General features: G+C 43.3%; 1 protein-coding gene across 2 annotated transcripts in view; it reads left to right on the forward strand.

Moving 5' to 3' along the window:
* Window positions 1-1,842: 1,842 nt before the first annotated feature.
* LOC145121055 (F-box/FBD/LRR-repeat protein At1g13570-like) overlaps window positions 1,843-13,263 on the forward strand; it is an 83,556-nt gene continuing 72,135 nt past the window's right edge. Inside the window, exon 1 of one of the 2 annotated variants that reach the window (XM_079056838.1) lies at window positions 1,843-1,927. The gene's annotated coding sequence lies outside the window, so the exon portion shown is untranslated. The remainder of the gene's footprint in view (window positions 1,928-13,263) is intronic. The other variant, XM_079056836.1, reaches the window with a different exon arrangement.

A 13,263-nucleotide genomic window follows, 5' to 3' on the forward strand; every position in this document is an offset into this window, starting at 1 on the left:
TCATGGCGGTTGGCGGCGGTCCCGGAGATAGGCAATGGCTCACAGCGAAAGGTGGTCGAAGTAGCTCCGACGACCGTCGTGAAGCTTCTATGGACGGCAGCAGAAGGCAGAATAATAAGAAGAAGACACTGAGGGACGATGGCAGCAGCATATAATGACGGTAAGGTTGCGTTTTACGACCGGCGGCGGTCCTGCGGTCGCTGGCGGCCTTTCACTGATCGGAAAAATAGGGTGGTGGCGGTGTCGGTGAGGGAGGCATAAGGGTGGAGGGTGACGGTTGTACATCTATTTAGGGTTAGGGTTTGTATGGGTTTTATACCCGAGCCCTACAAACTTATTGCCATAATGGAAAAAATGGCCCCTCCCTCCAGAAATCATTTCGAAATAAATCCCATATTTACCCTTTAAACCCCACCTTCTAAAATCCTTTACAAATTAAGTTCAGAATTTACTCTTTAGTCCTCAGCATTCTAATTTCATTTCAATTTAGGTCCAAAGATCGAACTTCAGCCATGTTAACATTTTTAGTCCCTCCTCATCTCATTCTTTTCAACATAAGCTCCAATAATTACCACGGAGCCCCTGTCTTCATAAATATTTACAACCTGAATCCGGATTTTACACTTTTAACCCCCAATCTCTAAAATTGTGACAATTAGCTCCTTGAGACCAACACATTGCTATATAATTATTGATTTTAGGGCTACTATTCGTTCATAATTTATTTATTTATTTATTTAAGAAATGAGGTGTTACATTACAATTGAAGTTGGTGAAGACAACCTAGAAGTGGTCGTGAAGTTGCATTTAAGTCTCTTTCGGCTAGTTTGGCTACTATGAGGCTGTCTTCTGTTGTTGATTTGTGGAGGTGGAAAGTGGAGGCTTCGGGTATTTTTTTTCAATGAATTCTTTCAGGTGTCTTTTGGCTGATAAGATGTTGGTGGGTTCGAGCTTGAATGCTTTCAAATGGATTAGTTAGATCCGTTTAAAGTCTAATTGTTTTGTTTGGAGAATGTTCTTAAATCGGGTTCATGTGGCGAGTAATCTTTCTTATAAAGGAATAGCTTTACCTTCCTCTCTTTGCCCTTTTTGTAATATGCATGAAGAAAAGGTTGATCACGTCTTTTTTAAATGTCATTTTTCTGGTTGCATTTGGAGTTGGTTTGGTGGTTGGACAAGTTTTCTTTTGGTGCCCCCAAAAAATAGAGATGAACTTTTCTAAGTCTTTAGTTGGTTCGGATGTTGGAAAGGAGAGGAGTAAACTTCACATTGCCTTGGTTTACTCGGCTATTTAGAAAGCTCAAAACGTTTTAGTTTTCAACAAGAGAAAGTGTTCTTTTTTGAAGACGGCGGATGATATCCAACTTGCGACTTTTAATTGGATTAAGTTTCGTTCTAAATTTATTTCTCTATGTTGGTTTAAGTGGTATATTTCCCTTTTGCATGCTTGTAATTTGTAACTTTTGCAAGCGTCTTGTTGGTCGCCGTTCAAAAAAAATGTTGTCAAACTTAAAAGGGGTGTTATGTAAATTTTCATTTCTAAAAGCAAACTTCTATTTATTTATTATTTTTTTATTTTGATTCAGTTTGATTTTTGTGTACAATCCTAAAATTGACGTCAAAGTTATACCACTTACCACCACACCAGCCCAATGCCCAACTGATACGTCGTAGTCATGCTTAACATTAAGACATCTGGCCAAGTAAGTAGCGTAGGCTCCAAAGTATGTAGTCATGCTTAACATTAAGACACCGGGCCAAGTAAGTAGCGTAGGCTCCAAAGTATAAAGGTTACAGGTTGCAGGCCAATCTTCCAAATTCAATCCCAAATACCATTTCCTTTCTCACTGTTATCTCTAGAATCCACCTTTCTGCAACAAGTTATCACACCGATCACCGACGAAGAAGATTCTGAACTTTTACACATGTAATCTCCATGACTCTCCTTTCCTCTGCTTCATTTAATTATCTGAATTGTCAAAATTTGCTAAATGTTAGCCGCTAAAATTATGGTGTATGTGTTTGTTACCATTTAGTATCACCATCGGATTTAGTATTTAGAAATGTATGTCTGAATTGATAGGGTTTCTTTGAAATTTGATGGAAAGCTCCAAACTACAGTCAATAATTTGAACGCTGATAGCGTGAAATTAGGGACAAAATGTATCGACTTTTTATTTGAATGGTGTTAGGTTTTTTGACATAAAAATATAGGCGCGTATTATAGGGTAATTGTTAAATTACTGATTACTCTAGGTCATAAGGTTTTTGTACAAAACCCTTAAAATTGGTTTTTTTATCGTAATTTGAATGCTTGATGTTAGGTTTTCCTTTGTTGTTGCATGATAACGAATTTGTCACAAAACCAAAGAAATAATAATGAATTGTTCAAATAATGCAAAGGGAAATGTGTTTATTAATTTTAAGATACCTAGAAAGATCCTACAAAATCGTTTTATATAGAGGGAGCTACATTTGATAGATCACCAAAGTTCTGAAAATTAAAATTAACATCAAATTCATCTAATTAACATCCTAAATGAAGAGAAGAAAAACATAAATCAAAGAAACGAACGTTCTGCCATTAAAACGAAGAAATAAAATAAAGAAGTAAGCCAAAATTACAGAAATGATCGTTGCATGTAAGACAAAATTAAAGATATGATCCATATGTAACAAAATTACAGAATGATCCATCTCGCCACAAAGCACAGACTTAAAACCCTCTCATTGATTTGATAGAAAATCAGCAAGTTTGATCAATAACTCTAGCCATGGTTTAAATTGATAGGAAGTAACATTTTATAACAAAACTACCCTACAAAGTACAAACCAGTAGTTGACAAGAACCAAAATGCCTGAATGCAACAAAAGATTTTACATCAAATAAATGTCGAAAATGCCCCTCAACGTTTGGAGAATTGTAGGGCTTTTCGTGCTTTATGGAGACCAACTTTCTTCATTTCAACTCTTCTTGCATCTCTGGTAAGCAGACCTTCCTTCCTCAGAGGCTTTCTGTGGTCCTCACTCACTTTCAGGAGTGCCCGGGCAATGCCCACAGAGATTGCTTGTGCCTGCCCGAATAGACCACCTCCATGTGCCTTCACAAACACATCATAACTTGTCTCGTATCCCAATGTTGTTAAACGCACTTTGATGTATTGAAGCCATAGAGGATTCCCTTGAAGATATTCATGTATAATGTTGGAAGAAGGGTAAAATGGTCAGTTATTGTATGTACTTTACAATCTTTGTGATGCAAAAAGAACGACTGGCCTAATACAGAAAGTAAGAGATTTTTACGTCCTAACTTTATACAAATTTGTCCTCTGTAGTTATTTTCTCAATTGTCTTTTAAACATCATTTATCCAAAAAAAAATTACTAGGAAAGGGAAAAGAAATAACTATGTCAAAAGTTTTCTGGTGAGAAAACATGCAATAATTTATGAGTTCATTATGATTATTACAATCTTAAGCAATTATTTATTGGTGATTTTAGTGTCACCATGTCATTTTATGTAACTGGATAAGCATGTGAGCTAAGGGGCTTCTTAATTTGTTTTCTAATATGTGTACGGGTTGGTGCGGAGTGCACGCATGTATAAGATCAAATTAGTAGCCGGTTCGACAACTAGTCGGGGGTTCGGGGGCAGCGCCCCTGGGTCCGGGGTTTCCAAAGGGTCAGCGCCCCTTTGGCGGGGTCTAGGGGCAGCGCCCCTAGCAGGGTCCAAGGGGCAGAGACCCTGGTTGGGGTCCCGCTGCCAGGTCAGCGAGCGGGGTCGAGGGGCAGCGCCCCCGTGGGGTTTGGGGCAGCGCCAATGGAATATGAGTTTCTTGCGTTAGCAGCTGCTGGTAAAGAAGCAGAGTGGCTAAGGAATTTAGTCTATGAGATTCCTTTGTGGTCTAAACCGATAGCACCTATTTCTATCCTTTGTGATAGTGCAGCCGCTTTGGCTAAGGCATATAGCCAGGTTTATAATGGAAAGTCTAGACACCTAGGTGTTAGACATAGTATGGTTAGAGAACTAATCATGAATGGTGTTATTTCGGTTGAGTTTGTGAAATCGCAACAAAATTTGGCAGATCACTTGACTAAAGGTCTGACAGGAGACTTAGTGCACAAGTCTGTAATCGGGATGAGATTAAAGTCCATTTAATTTTGTAATGATGAGACACCCAATTCCCTCCTAATATATTGTTAGGTGTTAAATTCAATGTGGAAAGCTCATACTTATAGATTGGAACACATGAAGTATTCATCCCAGGTATGTGTTCGGTTCTGCATGTTAGCCAGGTTGAAGTTTAACTTCTTAATAATTCCTTTTATAAATGTATGTGGAGATACATGGAAAGGAGTTACCTACGTGATTGTGAAGTGTAGCCGCATTTCAAGAGGTCGTGGACACCTCTCCGAATTTTACATATGGGTACATAGTGGGATATTCCTATTCTTGAGGGTGATTATGGTAAAACTAACGAAACTCGTTAGTTTTGGTAACCCTAAATCCTCATTAAAATCCGGATTACCCTGAATTTCTTCCAAAGGAATCCATAGAGGCCCAACCCTAATGAAACCCTAATATCGTTTATTATATAAAGGACTCTTCTTTTCAGAAGATAGGGACGACCTCAAGCTCTCGTTTTTCATCATACTTTCACAGAATCCTCTAGCATATTGGCTTACGATTTATGTGCCTAGAATCGTAAGTGTCCACTTGGATTATCCTAGGCTGAATTTCTTGTAACCCAGGAATAGGGTAGAAATATCAGTTCGGGAAGTGATATCACGATCCAAGTTGGTATCCAGATCTCCACCACAAACCCTAAATTTCCCTACAATCGAACTGATATTTACTGTTCCTGGAGATGGGTGACTCAATCCGTGAGATGACCACTAAGTTTGCAAGGTTGGAGAAGTTCGAAGGTGTCAACTTCAGACGCTGGAAGAAGAAGATGCACTTCATGTTGACTACTCTGAAAGCAGCATACATGATGACTACTCCAAGACCAGCGGGAGCCAGAGGAAGGTACTGTTGAGACTATTGAAGAGATAAAAAGGAGACAAAGGTGGGACAACGATGACTACATCTGCAAAGGTCACATTCTGAACGGTATGTCTGATGCTTTATTTGATATCCATAGTGAAGCCTTGTGTGCCAAGGATTTGTGGGACACCCTTGAGTTGAAGTATATCACTGAGGATGCTTCTAGTAAGAAGTTTCTGGTCAGTGACTTTAACAATTATAAGATGGACGACTCAAGGTCTGTTACTGAATAATTCAATGAACTCCTTGGCATATACGGTCATTTTAAGCTGCACCGTATGAATATGGATGAGTCTATTGCTGTGTCAACCATCATTGACAAACTGCCTCCATCCTGGAAAGACTTCAAACACAACTTGAAACATCAAAAGGAGGAACTGTCTTTGTTTCAACTTGCTAGTCACATTCGTATTGAAGAATCTCTTCGTGCGAAGGAAAGAGACAAATCTGAAAAACCCAAAGGAAAAGTTGAACTTGGACAACCCTCGGTTCATATGGTTGAAAACAAACCAAGGAACCAGAACCAAAAAGGACATAGCAAAGGTAAGCAGGAACATGTCCCAAGCAACTCCAACAAAAAGAGAAAGGATCTGGTTTGTTGGAGGTGCAATCAGGTTGGGCATTGCAAGCGTGATTGTCGTGTGAATTTGGGCAACAATGGTGTTGGAAACAGTGGAGCCAATAGGAAAGTGAACGGGTCTTCGGCCCAAGTTAAAGGAGGTCAGTTTTTGACTAACTTTGACAATTCTAATCAGAATTATGTTTATTATGTTTCATTTATCCCTGAATCATTCTATGTGCAGGATGATGATGTTGCTTGGTGGATCGACTCCGGAGCAACGAACCATGTATGTAAGGATAAACGGATGTTTGAATCATTAACTCCGCTTGAAGATGGGTCGGTGCTGAAAATGGGAGATGATTCTTTTATTCCTATTTGTGGTTTAGGTTTCGTGTGTCTTGAATTTACTTCTGGAAAGACAATTAAGTTATTTGATGTTTTGTTTGTTCCCAAGATTCGCAAGAATCTTGTTAGTTCTAGTTGTTTGAATTCTGCTGGTTTTAAACAAGTTATTGAGCCGGATAAGTTTGTTTTGTCTAAGGGTGGAATGTTTATTGGCTTTGGATATTTAAATAATAGAATGTTTCGTTTAAATCTTGTTGACAAATCATTACTTGTTCAAAATTCTGAATTTGTATCTTCTGCTTCTAATGTTGATAAATCTATGCTTTGGCATGTAAGATTACGTCATGTCAACTTTAGAAGGATGCATGAGATGTCAAAAGATGGATTAATTCCAGCCTTTGATATGACATCTGATAAATGTAAAACATGCATGCTTACAAAAGTGACAAAACAACCCTTTCCTAGTGTCACTAGAAATTCAGCTGTTTTGGAACTTGTACACAGTGACCTGTGTGATTTTCACTCCACTCCTTCTTTGGGAAATAAAAAGTATGTAGTCACTTTTATTGATGACTGCACTCAGTTTTGCTATGTGTATTTGTTACATTCCAAGGATGAAGCCTTAGATAAATTCAAAATATACAAAACCGAGGTGGAATTGCAATTGGGCATTCTGGTTAAATGTCTCAGCACTGATAGGGGAGGTGAATATATGGATCCCATATACTTCCAATCAGTGGGTATCATTCATGAGACCACGGAACCTTACACGCCCCAACAGAATGGTATTGCTGAACGCAAAAATCGAGTTTTAAAGGAAATGGTAAACTCGATGTTGTCTTACACGGGATTGAGTGAAGGATTCTGGGGAGAGGCCATGTTAACGGCCTGCTATTTATTAAATAGGGTTCCAAATAAAAGGAACAAAACAGTCCCATATGAACTTTGGTTCAAGAAAAAGCCGAATCTAAGTTATTTTCGGGTTTCGGGATGTCGGGCAGTTGTAAAACTCACCGAGCCCAAAAAGAAGAATTTGGTAGAACGTGGAATTGATTGTATATTCATTGAATATGTTGAACATTCCAAGGCATATAGGTTTTATGTAATAGAACCTAATGATTCGGTTTCGGTTAACACTGTTATCGAATCACGAGATGCAATTTTTGATGAGATGCGGTTTTCATCGATTCAAAGGCCTAAGGATCTGACTTTTGGTGCTCATAAAGAGCAAAATTCAGAAAGTCAAGATGGTGGTAATGTGTAAGAACCACAAGAGCTTCGTAGAACAAAAGAGGCCATATTGCGAAAAATTTTGGATCCGACTTCCACCTGTATTTGGTGGAAGGTTCAAGGGATGAAATTAATCTTGAATATTCTTATGGCTATAGTATTGAAGATGATCCTAAGACTTATTAAGAGGCCATGGAGTCTCGTGATAGTGCCTTTTGGAAGGAAGCAATTGACGATGAAATGTCATCAATTCTTAAGAACAACACATGGGTGTTGTCTGATTTGCCTCCAGGTTCTAAACCACTTGGTTGCAAATGGATTTTCAAAAATAAAATGAATGTTAATGGGACTATTGACAAGTTCAAAGACCGGTTAGTCATTCAAGGTTTTAGACAAAAACCCAGTATTGACTATTTTGATACGTATGCTCCGGTTGCACTTATTGCTACTATTAGATTGTTGATTGCTTTGGCAAGTATCCATGTCACACCCCCAAACCAGAATGGCGGAAACGTTCGGGGGCGGAGGATGTGACATCCCAATTTTCAAGTCCAAAAATTTCTTTTTAATTAACTGACTCATAAAATCATTCATAAGAAAATACGGTGAAAACACATCATCTCATGAAACAATGTATCATGTCTGAAACCCAAGTCATAAAATAATAACATATCAGAGTACAATCCCAGAAAACTCCATGCGGAAATCATGTGTGTGTGATGCGATGCTACGCCGCCGGCTCCTTCCCCTTAGTAGAAGAGGTACCTGAAACCAAAACTGAAACCGTAAGCATGAAGCTTACTGAGTTCCCCCATCATACCACATACCATACAATATCATCGGTATCTTTCAACCGGTAATCATCGTCGGTATCTTTCAACCGGTAATCATCGTCGGTATCTTTCAACCGGTAATCATCATGCCATACAATATCATCGGTATCTTTCAACCGGTAATCATCGTCGGTATCTTTCAACCGGTAATCATCATCGGTATCTTTCAACCGGTAGCTGTCATCGGTATCTTTCAACCGGTAACTGGGGACTATTCCACCCCTACCACTAGCATACAACAACAAGATATAAGCATACGGTCAGGCATATCCGGGTACTGGCCTACCCTTCGGTCCTAAGGACCGCTGTCAGGGAAACTAATCCCTATTATACACGTAACATATCATACAGATAAAACTCATGACCAAAGCACGTAACCAGACCAAGATAATTATCACAAAGACAATCATCTTCTAAATACTCCTCTTTGGTGGGCCGGCATTGTGGCCTTAGACCCACCCCTACTGGAAGGTAACTCACCTCGTACGAGAAACTACTGATAAGCTGTGCGGGAAACCTCCGTCCGCTGCTGCTCCGGAAATCCTCCGGCTACAATCCCCACAAACACTCAGTTAGAAACTGATATCTACTCTTAGGGTAAAATGACCGTTTTACCCCCAACCAAGTCCAAGTCAAAGTCAACTTCCAATTGACCCGACTCGCCGAGTTGGGCCGTCAACTCGTCGAGTCCCTTCCTTTTACTCGTCCTTATCCACGACTCGACTCGTCGAGTTTGGCAACGACTCGACGAGTTCCCCTTCCTTACGAACATCAATGAACCTTCATCCGACTCGCCGAGTCGGATGAACACTCGTCGAGTTCACCTTCAACTGATGAACAAGTCCTGACCTTGACTCGCCGAGTCATATGAACAACTCGTCAAGTTCATCTTCAAACTTAAGAAGATTGCCTTGGACTCGCCGAGTCTGTTCTAGCACTCGTCGAGTCCCATGAACTCCAGGTCTAAAATTAAGTCCAGTGCGTTAGGTTACTCTTTCTGTCCTGTTACAACCCTTCTAACGCCCAACAGAGTCCTTTTTACCCTTAACAGAAATGGGACTTAAAGCCTTGGACTCGTTGAGTCCCAAGAACGGACTCGCCGAGTCGATAGCGTCCACACCCAAAATCCTCGATTTCTGATGTACAACACTTGACCAAAAGATAGATCTAAGCTCCTTTAATCGTTCTAGCACGTAAAGTTACAAACTTTACGTGCATGCATGGGTCTTTGAGCTCAAAAAGACATAAAATAAGCTCTAGTGTTGCATGGGGCCTTCCTTGGGTGCAAAAGCAACCCAAATCTTCCTTGTGACCCCTCCCAAGACTTAGATCCGAAGTCTTGACCCCCCAACCATGTTTGCAATCATGGTTGGTTTCCAAAATGGCTTATAAAAGCCTTAAATCTCCCCAAAAGGGATCTATCAAATGAAAGAGCAAGGTACAGACTTTATACCTCTCAAAGGCTACAAATGATGAACCAAACTCGGATCCTTCAGCCTCCTCTTGATCCTTCTATGCTCTTCCTTCTTCCTTGAGGTCAAAACCCACAAAAATCACTCAAAAGCCTTAGATCTTGCACCAAAACACTTAGGGTTTGCTATGGAGGGTTTCTGGGAGCATAAAGGGGCGATGGAGGCTGTATAAGGTTGTTTAAATAGGGTGCAAACCCTCAGATTAGGGTTTTGTCCATACAAAGCCTACTCGTCGAGTCCGGTACCCGACTCGACGAGTCCATCACTTAAATCCCGCGTCTCATCCCACTTCTACTCGGCGAGTTGGTCCTTCAACTCGCCGAGTCCAAGGTCAAAAATGCAAAATACTTAAATAAGATACATACCAGGAACCAGGTGCTACAAATCTCCCCCACTTATTTTAGACTTCGTCCTCGAAGTCTGATGCTCGATCCTGGAATAGCTCTGGGTAATGCTTCATCATCTCATCCACCGGCTCCCAGGTCCATTCCGAGCCCTTCCGGTGCTGCCACTGCACCTTTACGAGCTCCACCCTCTTGTTTCTCAGATCCATCCACTTCCGGTCGAGAATCGCTACAGGCCGCTCAATGTAATTCAGGCTGTCATCGACCTGAATGTCCTCTAATGGTACCACTGCCAAGTCGTCCACCAAACATTTCCGTAGCTGGGAGACGTGAAAAGTGCTATGAATCTGACTGAGTTCGGCTGGCAGATCCAACCTATATGCCACCTTGCCCACCCGGGCTATAACCCTGAAGGGTCCAATATACCTGGGACCCAACTTGCCCCGTTTCCTAAATCGGATGACGCCCTTCCATGGCGACACCTTTAGGAGAACCATATCCCCGACCTGAAACTCAAGGTCCGATCGGCGCTTGTCGGCATAACTTTTCTGCCGACTCTGAGCAGTCTGAAGTCTGCTCCGAACATGCTGAATCCTCTCTGTCGTCTTGAGCACCACTTCGGTGCTCCCCATGACCCTTTGGCCAACCTCACCCCAACATATCGGGGTTCTGCACTTTCTCCTGTATAACATCTCGAAGGGAGGACGGTCAATACTCGCATGATAGCTATTATTATACGAGAACTCTGCCAACGGGAGGTAGGTATCCCAGCTACCTCCGAAGTGTAAAACACATGCCCGCAGCATATCCTCTAATGTCTGGATGGTCCGCTCGCTCTGACCATCCGTCTGCGGGTGAAAGGCGGTGCTAAAATGCAGACGAGTACCCAGCTCGTCATGAAACTTCTTCCAAAACCTGGAAGTGAACCGCACATCCCTGTCCGGAATCACCGATACTGGCACCCCGTGCCGCGCCACTACTTCCCTGATATAGATATCAGCCGACCTTTCGGCCGAAATACTTTCCTGAATCGGGATAAAATGGGCGTTCTTGGTCAATCGATCGACGATGACCCAAATCGAATCCACTCCCCGCGCGGTCCTGGGAAGTTTTGTGATAAAATCCATCGTAATGTCTTCCCATTTCCACAGCGGGATATCCAACGGCTGCATCTTGCCGTGTGGCCTCTGGTGCTCGGCCTTGACCTTCCTACAGGTCAAGCACCGCTCCACATACCATGCTACGTCCCGCTTCATGCAGGGCCACCAATAATCGGGACGAACATCTCTATACATCTTCGTCGCTCCGGGATGGATAGAAAATCTAGATTTGTGTGCCTCCTCCATCAGGATCTGGCGCACACCTCCATGATAAGGGACGCACACCCTATGGTGAAGAGTCAATAACCCTCGGCTATCATAGTCGAAGGAGGAAACCTGCCCCACAATCCGCTCGCTCTTCCGATGTTCCTCCTTCATGGCCTCCTGTTGGGCCTCCCGAATCTGCTCCAATATCGGAGTCACCACTGTCATCCTCAGACAGATATCCCTGATCGGCGCTGCCTTGCGGCTAAGCGTTTCGGCCACCACATTGGCCTTCCCCGGGTGGTAAAGGATCTCGCAATCGTAATCCTTCACCACGTCCAACCACCGACGCTGCCTCATGTTTAGATTCGGCTGATCCATGAGGTACCTCAAACTCTTATGGTCCATGTAGATGGTACAACGAACACCATAGAGGTAATGACGCCAAATCTTGAGGGTGAACACCACAGCCCCCCAGCTCCAAATCATGTGTCGGGTAGTTCGCCTCATGAGGCTTCAGCTGCCTCGAAGCGTAAGCAATGACATGCCCCATTTGCATCAATACTGCGCCCAAACCTGAGATAGACGCATCACAGTATACAACAAAATCCTCCATGCCCTCTAGCAGGGCTAAGATTGGCGCCTCGCACAATCTCTGTCTCAGTGTCTCGAATGCAGCCTGCTGCTCAGGCCCCCAGCGAAAGACCACGGCTTTCCTCGTCAGCCTGGTCAGGGGCACGGCTATCTTGGAGAAGTCCTGAATGAATCTCCGATAGTAGCCTGCCAATCCCAGAAAGCTCCGAATCTCAGATGGGGACCTCGGAACCTCCCAACTCATCACGTCCTCCACCTTGGCCGGATCTACCGAAATCTCGTTCTGGTTGACAAGGTGCCCAAGAAACTGCACCTCGCGCAACCAGAACTCACACTTGGAGAACTTAGCATACAAGCTCTCCCTCCTCAAAGTCTCCAAAACCTCTCGCAGATGCTCCTCATGCTGCTCTCGCGTCTTGGAGTAAACCAAGATGTCATCGATAAACACTATCACAGACCGGTCTAACATCAGTCTACACACGCGGTTCATCAGGTCCATGAACGCGGCAGGAGCATTGGTGAGCCTGAAAGGCATCACCACAAACTCATAGTGGCCATAGCGCGTCTGGAACGCAGTCTTCCGTACATCCTCCTCTCTGACCCTCATCTGATGATACCCTGATTGCAAATCAATCTTGGAGAACCAAGATGCTCCCTGTAGCTGGTCAAAGAGGTCATCAATCCTCGGGAGTGGGTAACGGTTCTTCACCGTTACCTTATTCAGCTCCTGATAATCTATACACATCCGATGCGACCCGTCCTTCTTCTTCACAAACAGAATCGGGGCTCCCCAGGTAGAACTACTCGGTCTAATGAATCCCTTGTCTAACAGCTCCTGCAGCTGTGTTGACAACTCCTGCATCTCAGGATGATCCAACCGATATGGTGCCTTGGCTATCGGAGCCGCACCAGGGACTAGGTCGATCCTGAACTCCACCTGTCGCTCCGGAGGTATCCCAGGCAACTCCTCGGGGAATACGTCCGCAAACTCTCGTACCACAGGCACATCGCCCACCGTCGCCCTACCTGCCTGCCGGGTATCCATAACATAGGCGACATAACTTGCGCAACCCTGCTGGAGGTAGCGCCTAGCTCTCGCTGCCGAACATAAAGTTGGTCCTTGTTGTGGCCTCTCGCCCTGAATCACTAGCTCTCCCCCACTTGGGGTCCTGATCCGCACCAACTGTTGCGCACAGTCAATCACTGCGCCATTGGAGCTTAGCCAATCCATACCGATAATAACCTTGTTCCCCCGCAAAGGTATGGGAACCAGATCTACCAGATAACGTTCCTCGAACAGCCTCAAAACACAATCCCGGTAGACCTCTGACGCTGGTACCGACCGGTCGTCCGCAATCTCGACCTCTAGAGGGCAATCCAACATGCCTGAAGACTCCGGAAACTTCTTGCTAAGCGTAAGAGAGACAAACGATCGGGTAGCACCCGCATCAAACAATACCTGAACTGGAATACCGTTCACATGGAACGATCCTAACCAGAGCGCATACATAACATATCAACATCACAGTAGCA

The sequence above is a fragment of the Lactuca virosa genome, chromosome 6 (genome assembly GCF_052849685.1).
Source record: "Lactuca virosa cultivar CGN04683 chromosome 6, Lactuca_virosa_CGN04683_v6, whole genome shotgun sequence".
Classification (NCBI taxonomy): domain Eukaryota; kingdom Viridiplantae; phylum Streptophyta; class Magnoliopsida; order Asterales; family Asteraceae; genus Lactuca; species Lactuca virosa.